Source organism: Pinus tabuliformis, chromosome J (assembly GCF_031772625.1).
Source record: "Pinus tabuliformis cultivar Carrire ecotype Pingquan chromosome J, CPIR1, whole genome shotgun sequence".
Taxonomy (NCBI): domain Eukaryota; kingdom Viridiplantae; phylum Streptophyta; class Pinopsida; order Pinales; family Pinaceae; genus Pinus; species Pinus tabuliformis.
The window spans coordinates 1075651904-1075668952 of NC_142295.1; the positions used below are offsets into that span (position 1 = coordinate 1075651904).

Below are 17049 nucleotides of genomic sequence, written 5' to 3' on the forward strand. Positions count from 1 at the left end.
AAACAATTATTGTTAAAACAAATTCACTTCTAATCTTAATTGAATGATCTTTATTACCAACTGCTTTTAGAAATTATTGTAGATCGCATACATCAAGTTTATCCTGGGTATATTATGATTAGATAGTTTTTAGAAATTAGAAGTTAAATGCATTTATGATTTATTAGTTTAGACTAGATTGCCATTAGCTTAAATGTTACTCTAAAAACATCACACATCACCCCATTTAGCACAAGCATTAAACAAATTGGGGAACTAGTCCCATTATCCCCAGTCGAAGCTACTACTCCAAATAGAAAAGGAGCTGCCAATCAAGGTCCAGACCAGGTGGTTTCCCCCATGTTGGGGCAACGATTTTCGAGGCTTCAACAAAACCTTAATTGTGAAAACCCTTAACCTCAAACACGTGTGAGAAAAAATGTGTACAAAAGTCAAATTTTCAGTTTCTTCTTGAGATTCTTCCTTTTCCTTGACCTTCAATCTTCTTCTTCTTGTTTCTTGTTGCAAATCAAACTTGATTATGTGTGTATGCTAATGAGGTCAAAGTTCCTTCCATATTGATTCTTTTCATGAGGTTGAGTAGGCCTCATCTAGGCATACTTTCTCTAGTAGCGCGAACTTGGTCTTAGAGGTTACAAATGACTTTCTAGATGCAAAAATAATATCTTTTACACGTTACAACTTGCCCAAATGGGTCTTATACAAATGATAATGAATTTCTTTACTCGTGACAAATATTATTTTGACTTGACAAACCCTAGGAGCATAAAATGTATGCTTGACCTAATTGACCAATCAAATGGAACATAAAACCCATGCTTGAAAATAATATCTTTCTTTCTTCTTTTGTTTGTTACTTAAGATATACATAACAACATGAGTACAATGACAATTTTGAAGATCGAAACTAGTTACATTTTCCAACAACTTGCATACAAAATTATAGAAGTTTATTTATATCAAAAAGGGAGATATATATATGGAATGTAATTTGTCCTTAATGTTCTTTTATCAAACCCTTGCTTTAAAAAACTACAACCACATATTCAAAGAAAGGATAGAATATTAATGTTTGAAAGACCACTAAATGTAAGTTATAGATTCACCTTTTCACTCAATATAAGTCAGAATGTAACCAACCTCATAATAAATCCACCGACATTAATGATACACATATAGAGATGATCATGTCCCCAAAATCCATCGAAAATGCTCAATTCACTCATATAAAACCAAAGTGCATCGAACAAAGGGAAATAATTCACAAATTTAATAAAAACATGGTTACCCATAGGAAAGACTCAATTTAAAAGTTTGAATTCTATGCACAAATACATGCCAATACCAAACTAATGGTAAGCAACAATGGCATTACAGTCAAGCTTTCTACAGTCTTGACTTGATCTGGTAGCCATGTAGAAATTCTCGCTGTAGATTAATCTGATTATGCAATGTACTAAAGCAAAATACTTAATCTACTTCTACTATCAAACTTGCAAAAGCTTAATCGATTTTGAGCAAGATCAAACATAACACATATAACATAACACATATAACAGAGAAGAAGAATCAATACACATGAAACACAGAAGAATTCTCTAGGGAAAGGCTCGGCTAAAAACCCCGCTATCTGTATTATCATACAAGTGGAAATATCTTAAGATTACACAAAGCTTTAGCTCTCACAGCTATCCAGCTCTCAATAAAATCCCTCACTGTTGCTCATAGACAGAATAGACAACACATATGCCTTCTCCTCTGTCCTCCAAGCCTCCTATTTCCTTGCACTATTCCTTTGGGATGATTCACCTTCAACCAAGTGGAACACTACTCTTACACACTGTAAAATTGTGCAATCCTCAAGGAATGAATTCCTTCTGCATCAAAGAGATTTTCTCATAGGTATATTCTTGCAACTAATAGTACATTGTCCCTGCCTTTAACCTCAACTGGGTCTTTGTCTAAACTGACATGCATGAGTTATTTATGAGAGAATATTCAGTTATATGGAGTACACTAGTTGTATGCATGCATGCAATAACTGACTGAACTCACAATTAGTTCCACAAACCGTTTGGAACTAATTTAACTGGACTTAACTCAGTTAACTGAGCTAACTAATTACAACTCATCCTTATCTCCTTAATTAAGGGATAACTTCCTCAATCAAAGGGATAACTGTTGCATGACTTCACAAAGACTTCATATTTGAATTTCTCCAACTAATTGACTCAAGATGAATTAATTAATTATTTTTCAAACAGCTGGTGAGACTAAATTCGAATTTTAATTCAAGGACAAATTAAAATTGGAATATATCCTGAAATACTATCTTTAGCAATGCTATTTTTAGCATTTCTTGTTGCTATATTCAACACTTCCTCTCAACAAGAAAGGGATTATCTACCACCCCGATCCTGTCTCTATGGAACTCGAATTTACGCTTTGACAATGCCTTAGTCAAAATTTCAGCATCTTGCTCCTCGATCAAAATATACTGCAACAACATGATCCTCCTTGCCACACAGTCTTTGAGATGATGATACCGAATGTCAATATGCTTGGACCTATCATGAAATACTGTATTCTCGGAGAATTTGATACAAATTTTACTATCACAATAGATCACAGTTGGATCCATCCTCTGATCAAAAAAACCAACTAGAATTTTCCTCTTCCAAATGGCCTCACATGTTGCCTGAATTGCAGCCATGTATTCAGCCTCTGCTGAGCTTAGTGCAACTGACCTCTGTTTCCTATTGTACCAAGAAACTGCAGCTGAACCAAGGTTGAAAATTCCTGCTAATATGCTCTTCCGATCTGATGACCTTCCTACCCAATCTGCATCTGTGAAGCCCTGTAGCTTCACTCCCTCTGACTGCCTGTACCATAATCCATATTCAGATGTGCCTCTGAGGTATCTCAAAACATGCTTAGCCGCCTTCCAAAACACCTTGGTAGGATGAACCATAGCTTGACTTAGCTGGTTCACCACATAGCACAAATCTGGTCATGTTTTCACTAAGTACATCAGTGAACCCACAAGCTGCCTGTACACAGTAGCTTCTACTACTTCTCCTGAAGTGGAATCCTCCTTTCTCCAGTTACCTACTAGAGGAGTTTGCATTGGCTTGAACTTCTCGATGTGGAATCTCCTGAGTATCTCATTGGCATACTTGCCTTGAGACACAAACACTTCCCCATCCTTCTGCCACAATTCCATGCCTAGAAAATAGTGCATGAGACCCATGTCTTTCATCTTGAACTCTCTTGCAAGGTCCTCCTTGCAAGACATATCAAATGATCATCACCTCCCAATATCAGATCATCAACATAAAGAAAAATGATCAATTTCTTACCTTCCACCATGATGTGGTACAAGTTCACATCTGCTTCACTCTTTGTGAAGCCCAACCCAGCTAAGTAGTTGTTAATCTTGGTGTACCAACCACGAGGTGCTTGCTTCAGCTCGTACAAAGTTCTCTTGAGTTGGTACACATGCAACTCACGATCGAAGGTCTCAAAAGCTTCCGGCTGCTCTATGTACACCTCTTCCTCAACCTTGCCATTGAGGAATGCAATCTTCACATCCATCTGATGGATCTTCCAACCCATCTATGCTGATAGTTCCAACATCAATCTGATAGATGAGTACCTTGCTATAGGAGCAAAAGTCTCATCATAGTCGATCCTCTCGACCTGTGAGAAACCACAGGCAACAAACCTTGCCTTATGTTTCTCCACACTACCATCAGCAGCTTGCTTTACCTTGTAAAGCCATCGGGAACTCACAATTGACTTGTTCTCCGGTCTTGGAACCACATCCCAAACACTGTTCCCCACTATGGAGTCATACTCCTCCACCATAGCATCAACCCAAATCGACTGCTACACTACTTCCTCAAAGGAAGATGGCTCAGTCTTAACACATTCCCCAACAAGGGCCATGTATCTAGTGTACCTATCAGGTGACCTCCTCTGTCTGCGCTGAGAAGATGGTTCTCCCACATTCTTTCTCACATCCAACAATAATCTATCAAATTCTCTCATGCACTTCCTCCCATCTCTGGAAGAATATGCTTGAGTGGATGCCTCCACTCTTGGAACCTCTGCATGCGGATACTTCGCATCAGTTTGAGGCTCCTCCTCCTTAGGAACCAAAAGTTCCTCCACAACGTGTAGTTGGAGTTCCCTCTCAAGGGAAACTCGCATGGCCTTCTGCTCATCAAACTTAAGATTTTTGTGAACCACTGTCTTTTGACTGGTAGGCAAATACACCCGATAGTTGTGGGGTATATCAGTGTACACCACAATTATCCCCAACTTTGCTGTCGGCTTAAGTTTCTTCCAAGCATCCTTGGTCACATGGCAATAAATCGATGAGCCAAAGGTCCTGAAGTGACCCACATCTGGACTTTTCCCGAGAAATATTCCTCTGGTGTCTTCATCCCAAGAATGTGATGCGGGCTTCTATTATGCAAATAGACCGTTGTGTTGCATGCCTCAGCCCACAAATGAAGTGGTAGGCCTTGGTCATGCAGCATCGCTCGAGCTTCCCCCATAATTTTTTTGTTCTTCCTCTCAGCCACCTCATTCTGCTGTGGGTTATGAGGTGTCGTCAACTCCTGTTTAATTCCTTCCGCTGCACAGAAGTCCTTAAACTCTTGAGAGACATACTCTCCACCATTGTCACTTCTCAAGGCCCTGATCTTCTTCCCTGATTCTTTCTCAACCAAAGCTTTGAACTCACAAAACTTTGAGAATGTTTGATCCTTCTTCTGCATGAAATAGATCCAGCATTTACGAGAAAAATCATCAATGAAAATCACATAATACCTTTGTTTCGTGGTGGAGGCTATCAAGAATGGTCCACACACATCTGTATGAACTCGCTCCAAGATTGCTTCAGCTCGACTGTCTCGATCATGAAAGGAAGACTTTGCATACTTTCCCAAGGTACAACCTTTGCATGTGTCCACTTGCTCAAGTTTACCTTTCGGAAGTCCGGTAGAAATATATTTCATTATCTTCAAGGCCCCATGATGCAAGTGGACCAACCGCCTATGCATAACTCACCAATATCTTGGCTTTGCACCAATTCTTCTTTGGAACTCAATGCAGCACAATCATCTACCTCTAGCTTGTAGAGATTCTTCACTTGAATCCTAATCCTCTTGGTCTAACCCATGGCTATGTGTCTCCGAAACACCTTTCCTTTACTGAAGACTACATCATAGCCTTTGTCTTCCAACATTGCCACCGATACCAAGTTCTTCTTCAGTCCAGGCACATACTTTACACCAATCAAGGTGAGAGGAGCTCCATGCTCCCTTTGAAAAAGAACCGTACCTTCACTTGAAACATGGTACTTTCCATCATCGCCCATCTCTATGCACATCATGAGGTCTTTCTCCTCCAAGGTACTGAATAAACTCTTATCGTCGGTCATGTGGAATGAGGCTCCACTGTCCAGGTACCAAAAACAACCCACCATCGATGAAACCATGCATGCAATGAGGGTAAAATCCAATTCGAACTGAGAGGCTAGTGCCTCACCTTCGGATCCTTTCGAGGATCCCTTCATGGATTTCTTCAATGGACAATTAGTTTCATAATGGCCCACCTCATGAAAATTAAAGCATCTCACTTTAGATTTGTCAATATTCTTCCCACCATGGTAAGAACTCGATTTGGAATGGGAAGCTTTCTGTTTCCCTTTCCTTGCCTTTCCCGCTAAGGCTAGATTCTTCATCATCATGCTTAGATGAAGAACCATCTCTGGTGCTCCTCCTGATCTCCTCCTGCATTAGATCCGACCACAGTCGTTCCCAATTCGACAGTTTCTCTCTTCCATTCACTGAGACCTGGTAGCTATGCCAGCTCTTAGGAAGACCAAGGAGAGAAAGACTCACCATATCATCATCGCTTGTCATTATTCCTACACTTCCAAGCTCATCTCTACAGGTGGTGAGCTTGTTCAAATATGTAGAAATCGTGTTGCCCTTTTCACACTTGATTTTCCAAAGCTTTTCCTTCAGCACCAGCTTCCTCTGGTCACTGTTGTTCTGATATAGGTCCTTCAATGTCTTCCACATTTAAAATAGAGTCTCCTTTCCATGAAGACTCGAGAAAATATGGTCTCGAACTCCCTCCAGAAGAATCCTCCTCGCTTTCACCACACACTTCTTCCATTTCGCCAATTCTTGGGCATTAGTTGTTGTTGGCTTGGGGATTTCTTGATCAATGAAATCCTTCAAACCATTGTCTTCAAATACTGCTTCCATGAGATCCTTCCATGTTATGTAATTCGAGCTTCCATCTAGGGCATACTCGAGTCCCAAGGCATTCAATGCCATTGCTGAACTTTGAGGTGTGATAAGAAATCGATTTTGTACCTGCAATCAAAAAATTAAAACTTGGAACGTTTCCCTTCCGATTATGCTGTTCACAGCTCTAAGCACCTTTTCTCTGATACCATATAGAAATTCTCATGGTAGATTAATCTTATTATGCAATGTACTAAAGCAAAATACTTAATCTACTTCTACTATCAAACTTGCGGAAGCTTAATCGATTTTGAGCAAGATCAAACAGAACACATATAACAGAGAAGAAGAATCAATGCACATGAAACACAAAAGAATGTTCTGGGGAAAGCCTCAGCTAAAAACCCCACCATTTGTATTATAATACAAGTGGAAATATCTCAGGATTACACAAAGCTTTAGCTCTCACAGCTATCTAGTTCTCAATACAATCCCTCACTGCTGCTCATAGACATAATAGACAACACATATGCCTTCTCCTCTATCCTCCAAGCCTCTTATTTCTATGCGTTGTTCCTCTAGTATGATTCACCTTCAACCAAGTGGAACACTTCTTACACACTGTAAAACTACGCAATCCTCAAGGAATGAATTCCTTCTGCATGCAAGAGATTTTCTCATAGGAATATTTTTGCAACTGATAGTACACTGTCCCTGCCTTTAATCTCAACTGGGTCATTGTCTGAACTAACAATGCATGAGTTATTTATGAGAGAATATTTAGTTATCTAGAGTACACTAGTTGCATGCATGCATGCAATAACTGACTGAACTCACAATTAGTTCCACAAACTGTTTGGAAGTAATTTAACTAGACTTAAGAAATAACTAATTACAACTCATCCTTATCTCCTTAATTAAGGGATAACTTCCTCAATCAAAGGGATAACTATTTCATGACTTCACAAAGACTTCATGTTTGAATTTCTCCAACTAATTAACTCAAGATGAATTAATTAATTACTTTTCAAACAATTGGTGAGACTAAATTCGAATTTTAATTCAAGGACAAATTAAAATTGGAATATATCCTGAAATGCTATCTTTAGCAATGCTATTTTTAGCATTTCTATTTTTAGCATTTCTAATTGCTATTTTCAACTATCCACCCCAAACCCTAAGGGAACATCGGACATTGAAAAATAATAGTGCCATCATTCTTTGTAGTATTCTCTATTTATTTATTTTTATCTGAAGAAATCACATTTAGAGCAATTCTCAGACGTACACAGTCATGCTCGGGATTGAACCACTACACGTGTGGAACCAAACCTCCACTCATAACCATTGGACCACATCCTCTGTAATAGTATTCTTTGTTATCCTTCCTAGTCTGCCCTTCATGACATGGTTTCAATAGATAAAATACATCTTGACAGTGGGCTTCAACCAGATTTTGCACTTAGTGTGTGCAATAAGAAAATCGAGGGATTTTATGGTCAGATGGAACGTACTGCTCTTGGTGAAATTTTTAATGTGGGTGTGAAGACTCACAAAGATCTCTTCACTAGGGCCTCACTCAAGTAGTATACATTATTCTTTTGCAGGCCAAAGAAGTAAAATCCTCCATATTTATTGTTGATACCTTTACCTGAAGGGCACTCCACTATGTGCTTGAGGTTTGTGCCCATGAATTTGTGGAGTTTCTCAAAGACTGCGATCATTTTCTGCTCGTTTCTAGGTCTCCTCTTGGAGATAAAACCCTAATAGACCATGTAAAATGGTGTTTTTTCGTGAACTAGGTTTTCTCTAAAATGGATTGTGGAGAATAGGAAAATTGATAACACTATCGGGAGACAAGGATTTGTGAGGTCTAGGGTTGGATTTGCGAGCCAAGATGTAGGGTTTAGATTGTAGTCTAGGGTTTTATGGTGAATGAAAGTGTTCGAATGGCCCTTAAGAAGTGGATGGAGAAGTGGTTAGAGAGGCCTTCATTAGGGTTTTAGGTTTTACATTCTGATAAGAGGATGGTTGGCTTAAGTATGAATCATATATGGAAACACTGTAAGGTAGTAGTGAAGGAAAGAGTAGTATTAATTGTGAAGGTGATAAACATTTGGAGCAAAAATCATGGATGTAGTTAATACTCAAAACCAATTCAACATTGTGAAAGCATACAAACAAGTAAGAAAGAGTAGCATTAATAATGAAAGTGGTAATTGCAACATCTGGAGCAAAAATGATGGATGTGGTTAATACTCAAAACCAATTCAACAATTTGAAACATATATTATTATTATAAATCAATAAACAATAGGGAAAAATAAGAAAAAATCAGTAAATTGAAACCATAATGCATATGGGCCAACAGTGTTTTAGATTGCACCATGTCATCCTACAGTTGGAATCTCAATGTTTTGCAGGATTTTGTTTTCCATCCTCAATTGAGAGCATATGCAACATTAGAAAATTCAATTCATTCTGAGACAAATTATTACATATGATAGAGTTTGACAATAAAAGCCAAAATCAATTTTCCTAAATAAAGTCACTCACAAATTTTCTGAAATGAATTTCACTATCTCAAATTCCATTGAGACCACTATATTTAATCTCCACACAATATTCTAGAAAATTCCTAGTAGTAGTCAAATATCAAAGGTTATGATTTATTTCAAAAGTGATTATGCATTTTTTTCCATTTTAATTAAATTGATTAAATAAAAAAGGTTATATGAACATGTTTCATATGAATATGAGTTGCAATGTCGTATCTTGAGGTAAGTGTTTTGCTTCTCTTATGAGCCATTTAATTAAGTAAATGTGTCTTCCATAATTTTCATTTTACCAATAATTATTAAATGGATGGTAGGGATTTAACCTATACGAAATATTCTATAATATTCTTAATATTATTTTTAATAGTAATAACACATGATATTGGCACATAGTATTGTAAAAACACCTATTTAGAAGTTAAGTATCTATATAGTAAATTGAGAGTAATGTAAAATGGATTTGAATCTCCATAATTAAGAATATTGTCACATGTGATATATATATATATATATATATATGTTTAACTTATATATTAATTTTTTATAATTAATAATAATAATTTTATAAATTTCATCATTAAAACTCTATGAAATGAAGGGAACACATATTTCTATGAAGCCTTACATGTAATTGATTCAACTATTGAACAACTTGAAATAAAATAATGAATGGTTCAAATAATTAATATCTAAACAAGGTTAGAAGTTAAGTATCTATATAGTAAATTGAGAGTAAATGTAAAATGAAGTTGAATCTCCATAGTTAAGAATATTGTTACATGTTATATATATATATGTTTAACTTATATATTAATTTTTTTTATAATTAATAATAATAATTTTATAAATTTCAGCATTAAAATTCTATGGAATGAAGGGAACACGTATTTCTATGAAGCCTTAAAATAAAATAATGCATGGTTCAAATAATTATATTTAAACAAGGTTAAAGGATTAGGATAATATATGGATAGCATAGATAGTGAAAATACTAATGATTATGATTTTTTTTTTTTTTTTTTTTTTTAATGTTTAATAATTTATACTATTCTTTTTCTTTATGTTGATTAAAATTGACAAAGAAAAGGTTATGATAATTAAATCCAATAAGATCATATGTAATACTTTGATATTTGACAATAACCACTTGGAGGAAGTATTTAGATACAATTATCTTTAAATCAATATTTATCAAAGTTCCAGTAGAACTATAACATTAGGAAGAAGTTAAATAGATAGTGGAAATTTTATTTTGGACTTTTAGAAAACAATTATAAATAAAACAAAAAATCAGTAAATTGAAACCATACCATCATGTCATCCTACAATTGGAATTTCAATCTCAGTGTTTTGCAGAATTTCGTTTTCCATCGTCAATTGAGAGCATATGCAACATTAGAAAATTGAATTCGTTCTAAGCCAAATTATTACATATGATAGAGTTTGACAATAAAAGCCAAAATCAATTGTCCTAAAAAGTCACTCACAAATTTTCTGAAATGAATTTCAATATCTTAAATTCCATTGAGACCACTATATTTAATCTCCACACAATATTCTAGAAAATTCCTAGTAGTAGTCAAATATCAAAGGTTATGATTTATTTCAAAAGTGATTATGCGCTTTTTTCCATTTTAATTAAATTGATTAATTAAAAAAAGTTTTATGAACATGTTTCTTATGAATATGGGTTGCAATGTCATATCTTGAGGTAAGCCAGTTTTTCTTCTCTTATGAGCCATTTAATTAAGTAAGTGTGTCCTTTTTCAGAATGAGGCTTCCATAATTTTCATTTTACCAATAATTATTAAATGGATGGTAGGGATTTAACCTCTATGAATCCTTACATATACTTGATTCAACTATTGAACAACTTGAAATAAAATAATTCATGGTTCAAATAATTATAATTAAACCAGGTTAAAGAATTAGGATAATATATGGATAGTATTATAGATAGTGAAGAGACTAATGATTATGATTAGTTATTTTTTTATGTTTAATAATTTATGCTATTATTTTTCTTTATGTTGATTAAAATTGACAAAGAAAAAGTTATGATAATTAAATCCAATAAGATCATATGTAATACTTTGATATTTGTCAATAACGATATGGATGAAGTATTTTCATACAAATATCTTTAAATCAATATTTATCAAGTTCAAGTGGAACTATAACATTGGGAAAAAGTTAAATAGATGGTGGAAAATTTATTTTTGACTTTTAGAAATCAATTATAAATAAAAAAAACCTTTGTACATGGGATTAAAAAAACTTCTTTTTCACAGTCTCATTGCTTTGGTTATTTTAAATGGATGGAAATTTGGGTATAACTATATCCAAAAAAACAAACTTTATTACCCATAATTATAATATTAAATAAAATACACCTTATCATATACCTTTTATAAGAACAAATATTTCCCTTTTAATGTACAACTATGAAAAAAAAATTATTTAGCAACATAGAAAATAAGAAGCTTCTTAAAACACTTTTAAACTCCATCCAAAATTAACGTAGAGACAACTCAAGAATGCAAAAACCTTAATCAAAGAGCTGAATATAAATTCATTTTGCAAAAGAAAAGTAATATTAAAATATTATTAAATCAAATTAAAAAAAAAATGTAATGCAATAAAAGGTTATATGAAAAAAACAAAGATATTATAAGTATAAAACACTCTGTTAAGAATAGAAAAACATTAACATTGTGAATTAAATTAGATAATAATGGCACGACGTACTTGGTAGATCCCTAGTTCGTCAGAGGTCCTGCGGTGACAACGATGGAGCAGCCCAAGGACTGGGAGGGGATTCGATCGCTGGACGCCTTGTTAACAAGTTCATCATACGAAAGATGTTGTGGTTCAACGTGGCAAAGCAAGTGGCAGGGAAGAGCCGGGGAACCGACAACAGGGAACAGTTTGAGGTCTCACGGGGCGAAGACTGTTACATTCTTGCACGTTGCAATGTCAAACCCTGCGTCATCCACTGGCGAAGAATGATAACCATCTCTGCGCATCCTGTAGCGAGGAGGGACTCGAACACTTGATCTGTGGATGGGGATTCCACTTGGTGTACAAGGTTGTCCTCGTCGATTGCCATGGAAAGACTAAAGATGAGGATTAGGAAATAGTTGCAGGGCACCAGGTGTGCTCCTATCACTCACCATCTTCCACCTTTATAAATCTGTAACACGAATTCAAGAAAAAGTTAAATAGTCGAAGGGCACCAGGTGCGCTCCTATCGCTCCCATCTTCCACCTTTATAAATTTGTAACACGCATTCAAGAAAAAGTTAAATGTTATCAGATTCAAGATACGCGATTAAAATGCTGGTAATTGAATTAAATGTATAACATATAAAGTTTTTAAATTAATAACTCATAACTAACAGAACCGTAACTGACTTATACTAATACCTGTCGAATCAATCCAATGGCTCAACTTATTTGAATCATCTAACACTAAAATAAATGGCATACGAAGACACACGTGCCATGGGAGGGGAGTTCTTCCCAAAGGGAATGCCTTACGGCATAAATATTAAGATTTGGCTTTGATCCTAGAAAAAGAATTGTGATTTCCAACTTATCTAGGTAAAGTTACCCATATTACCAATGGAGCTATGGAACAAGAATTTGTTGAAGGCATTATGGAATGGGGTTGGCGAGTTTATTGATCTGGAAGCATATTTCCAATAAAAATTTGATAAGAGGGTGATAAAAAAATTTGGCCAAGATCGGCCCGCAAGAGGGTTTGTTAGAAGAATTGGAAATATGTTGACGAAACTAACACTGTATTCAACTCTTGACTACTAGAAAAGTCATTCTAAATGTTCAATGTGCCAAACATTGTTCATGTGTGGATGGAATGTCCTAAGCTTACAAGAAAGTGGATATATAAAGAAAAGATAATTGGGGATCCTAATAAGTATAATGAGAATATATTAACTTGAAAGAGACTAAATTTGAGTTGATGCTTAAAACAAAAAAATAACATAATAGAGAGCTAACAAGTCGACACAATAAAATTTGGAAAAAGGGAGACTCAAGTTGGTTAATTCAATCCAAAGGTAATCAATGGAACTTCTCAAGTGCTATAAAAAAGCTATGAATTTTTTTATCTAATTATACCTCTCAATCCCTTTTGAGATGTGAAATACCAAGGGAATGTCCTCAAAGACAAATATCCCTCTTTATTAACATCCATGGAGGAATGCTATTGTTGATAAGAAAAACCACACGAAGTAAGTAGATTTTAGCCCTCCAAATGGATTGACACTGTTAGTTTCTAATGAAAGCCTAAGATTACGAGGTTTGACTTTAAAATGTTGTCACATTTCCTCTATCTTCTTAAATACAGATCCATCTACATGCATTCGAAGAACACCATATTTACTTATGTTATTTGCATGGTAATCCATAAATTGTGCTATGTGTTTGCACCCCAAAAATTGTCGCGAACGTGGAATTATGGGAATATAATGAAGAGCCTTACGAGACACCTTTTTTGTTACTTGATCAGTTCAATATCTACTAATTGACATTTCAAACGTTATTCTTTCGAGGCATGTTCTCCATAATACAAAATATTATCATCAGGACATGCATGAATATCTTCATACTCCATTCCAATTTCTTTCATAATGGCTTGTAAATCTCGATATGTGCGAGGTAAAACATTTGTTGATGGCGGTAAAATAAATTCACCTAACAATATACAACATAATTAAGAAATAATATTGACTACTGTAAATAATACTAATCATACATATTGCATTTAAATTATACAGATGATCAACTAACAATAAAAACAGAGGAAAAAAGAAAACCTTTATCATGTACTAAATGTGACAAAATATATTACATAACTTAGGAGTTGCATGACACAAGTATTTGACAAACCATTCATACCTTTAATTTCCCGCATTATTAAATGTCTATTGTAAAATAATATTTGTGCCACATTCTTCAACTTTTTTATTGTCATCATCATCTTCTTCCATAGGATCATTAACTTGATTTTCAATATTTACTCCATGTTCCTGAACATGCACCTGTATAACCATGTCTTCTTCCATGAGAAGTTCCCAAGGGGCATTCCTTTATCATTACAAACAATCATGTAATATTAGTGTATATAACAAATATTAAAATGATACAAACATTTACAAATATAATATAGGAAAAAAAAGAGAACAAGTACAAAGAGAAAGAGAGCTTAGGTGAGAGTGAGAAACAAAGACAAAATATCAATGATGAAATATTGTCACTTAAATGAAATTCCAAGGAAGCACCAAAGAAAAAATGACATGCAAATACTACACAATACAAGTCTCACCCTGTAGAAATAACTCGAAATTTGTAGTTGCTAATGAAATCAAATTGAAATCAATTAACACAAATTTCTTCTACTAAATTTGATGGAAGGAAAAGCATACAATAGAAACACATGCAATCATTCAATCAAAACAAACATAATATTTTTACTGGGGAACCCAACTATGAAAAACCCCTCCTCTATTTGTATTATATTAGATGAGAAAAATTGTTCTATTATAATGACAACTCCAATCCTTGAAGCTCATCCTGCACTGCAATATTGATCTCTTTCTCTTGAGTTTGCTGTAGAAAATACTTAGCCAAATCTAGACCTCCTGCTCGTATTCCTTGTGCAATTCCTGAGGAAATTGGCTCCTAAAGAATAAGAAAAGCCCTTATTTTCTTGCGCAATTCCCAAGACGAAAGCCTGACTTGCTACATGAAAACTGCATACACTTTCTATTATACAATAATAAATACATTGATGCATTTTTCCTCCACTCACAAGGCAATTCGAATTGCATGCATCAATGGGGTTATTTTTAGTAAATTGACTAATTAACTGAGAGATCAGTGAGTTAACAACAGTTACAACTACTTAACTGAACTCATACTAAATCTATTCATCACTAGAGCTCAGATAACTGAGCTTCACTAATTATAACTCCACAAGATTGCTAGATCTTAGCAATCAACTCATGCACAACTCTATTTCTTGCCCACAAACTCGAATTGACTGACTTAACTAAGTGACTTGGCCATGTAACTCCTACTATCTGTAACTCAAGTCATCATACTAATGTGGAAATTTGAATTTCTCCATTTGATTAAGACACAAGTCAAATGAAGCATTTTCTTGCTACAATCTAACACTCCCTCTTAACAAGAAAAGGATTATGCACAACCCCAATTCTACTCTATGGGAATGTATTGTAACACAATTAACACTCCCTCTCATTGTTGTTGTTGCTACTGCAACAACTACAACTGAGAAGAATCCAAAAATATTGAATCAATTGTGTCTCTAAGCTACACTTATCTCTTGTGTCTATGACTGCTACTAGCCTCTGCACTATCGCTCAAGAAGTGACTGCATCAACTGGCATTGATCCTTCTACTATTGAATATTGTGGGCCCCTATAGCAAGGGTAATGATCCATGAGAAGAGTATATTGCAACTATTGTTGATCTCCTATGGACCTTACCCAAAAATTTACAACTTTGGGACTAAGGCTCTACATCGCCCCACCTCAATCTTGGAGGTATAGTTGCATGCATGGTGAAATCTACCTGTAGCTTGTAGACATTTTAAACTTGAACAACAATTTGTTTTACTTATCCAAAAGCAACATTTTTCAGATAAGATTTCCCCTTACTGAACACCACATCATATCCACGGTCTTCAAGTACAACTATAGAAACTAAATTTTTCTTCAGACCAGACACATACATTACATTCTTGAGGTCAAGATGGTAGCCTGACTCCCTCTTAAAGGTTATAGTGTGAATCCCTTTGGTACTATATCTCCCATCATCTCCAAGCTCTATGGTTAATTGTAGGTCCTTCTCCTCTAGGTTGCTGAAGAAATCCTTATTTCCTGTCATATGATATGAATCACCAGAGTCTAGGTACCATTCACTCCCACTTAATATGATTGCAATGCAAGCAATGAGGTTGAAATACAAGTTGTATTTTTAAGTGAGATCATCTCCTCCTGTCGTTGTTGCAAGTTCCTTACTAGATTTCTTGTGTGCACACTTGGTTACATAGTCTCCATACTAATGGTAGTGAAAGCATTTAATTTTACTGAGGTCTTTCTTCTTACCATGGTTCTGGCTAGATTTTTCCTCACCTTGGGCTTTATTTCCTTTGGAATTCTTTCATTTTCCAATAAGAGCATAGTCTTCATCCTCATAAGATCTGGATGAGACTCCATCACTGGTATTTCTTCTAATATCCTCCTACACCAAGTCAAATCAAAGTCTCCCAAGTTGGGAGCTTGTCTCTTCCATTAACTGAATCCTAATAGTTGTGCCAAGACTTCAGAAGACCAAGCAGTGCTAAGCTCACAAGCTCATATGGTGGCACAGTCTCTCCTACTCCTCCAAGTTCATCTCTAACCTGAGTGACTCTAGATAGGTAATCAACAATGGTTTCATTTGTTTGCATTGAAATGTTCTTCATCTTATCTTTCAATGCCAATTTCCTAACATCTCCGTTGCTTTCAAATAACTCTATGAGGGTTTTCCACATCGCATAAGCAGTCTACTTTCCATGAAAACTCGAAACCACATGGTCTATGATTATCAATTTGTGTGTACTCCAATACTCCATTGTCATCTAGCACAACTTCCATTTTTCTTTCCAAGAAATGAAATTCGAAGTTCCCTCCAATGCATACTCAAGCCTTAATCCATAGAAGGACATTATTCCTGCACTAAAGAAAAATTCCTGCACTACAAATCTACTATTCAAAATTTCTTTGAGATATGATTAGGAATATGATTTCTATGTAGTTTTCAATATCTCTGATACCATATAGAAATAACTTGAAATTTTTAGTTTGCTAATGAAATAAAATTGAAATCAATAGACACAAATTTATTCTACTAAATTATGTGAAAGGAAAAGCATACAATAAAAACACACACAATCACATGCAGTCATTCAATCACAATGAACACAGTACTTTTACTAGGGAACCCAATTGGGAAGAACCCTCCTCTATTTGTATTATATCGTATCATAAAAATTGATCTATTACAATGAAAACTTCAATCCTTGAGGCTTAACCTTCACTACAACACTAATCTCTTCCTCCTAAGTTTGCTCTAGAAAATACTTAGCCAAATATAGGCCTCCTTCTCCTCCTATTTCCTTACGCAATTCGTGAGGAA

General features: G+C 35.1%; 1 pseudogene; it reads right to left on the reverse strand.

Annotated features, from left to right (window-relative positions):
• Nucleotides 1–1349: 1349 nt before the first annotated feature.
• Nucleotides 1350–10195, reverse strand: LOC149230680 (uncharacterized; annotated as a pseudogene).
• Between the last annotated feature and the right edge of the window lie 6854 nt (nucleotides 10196–17049).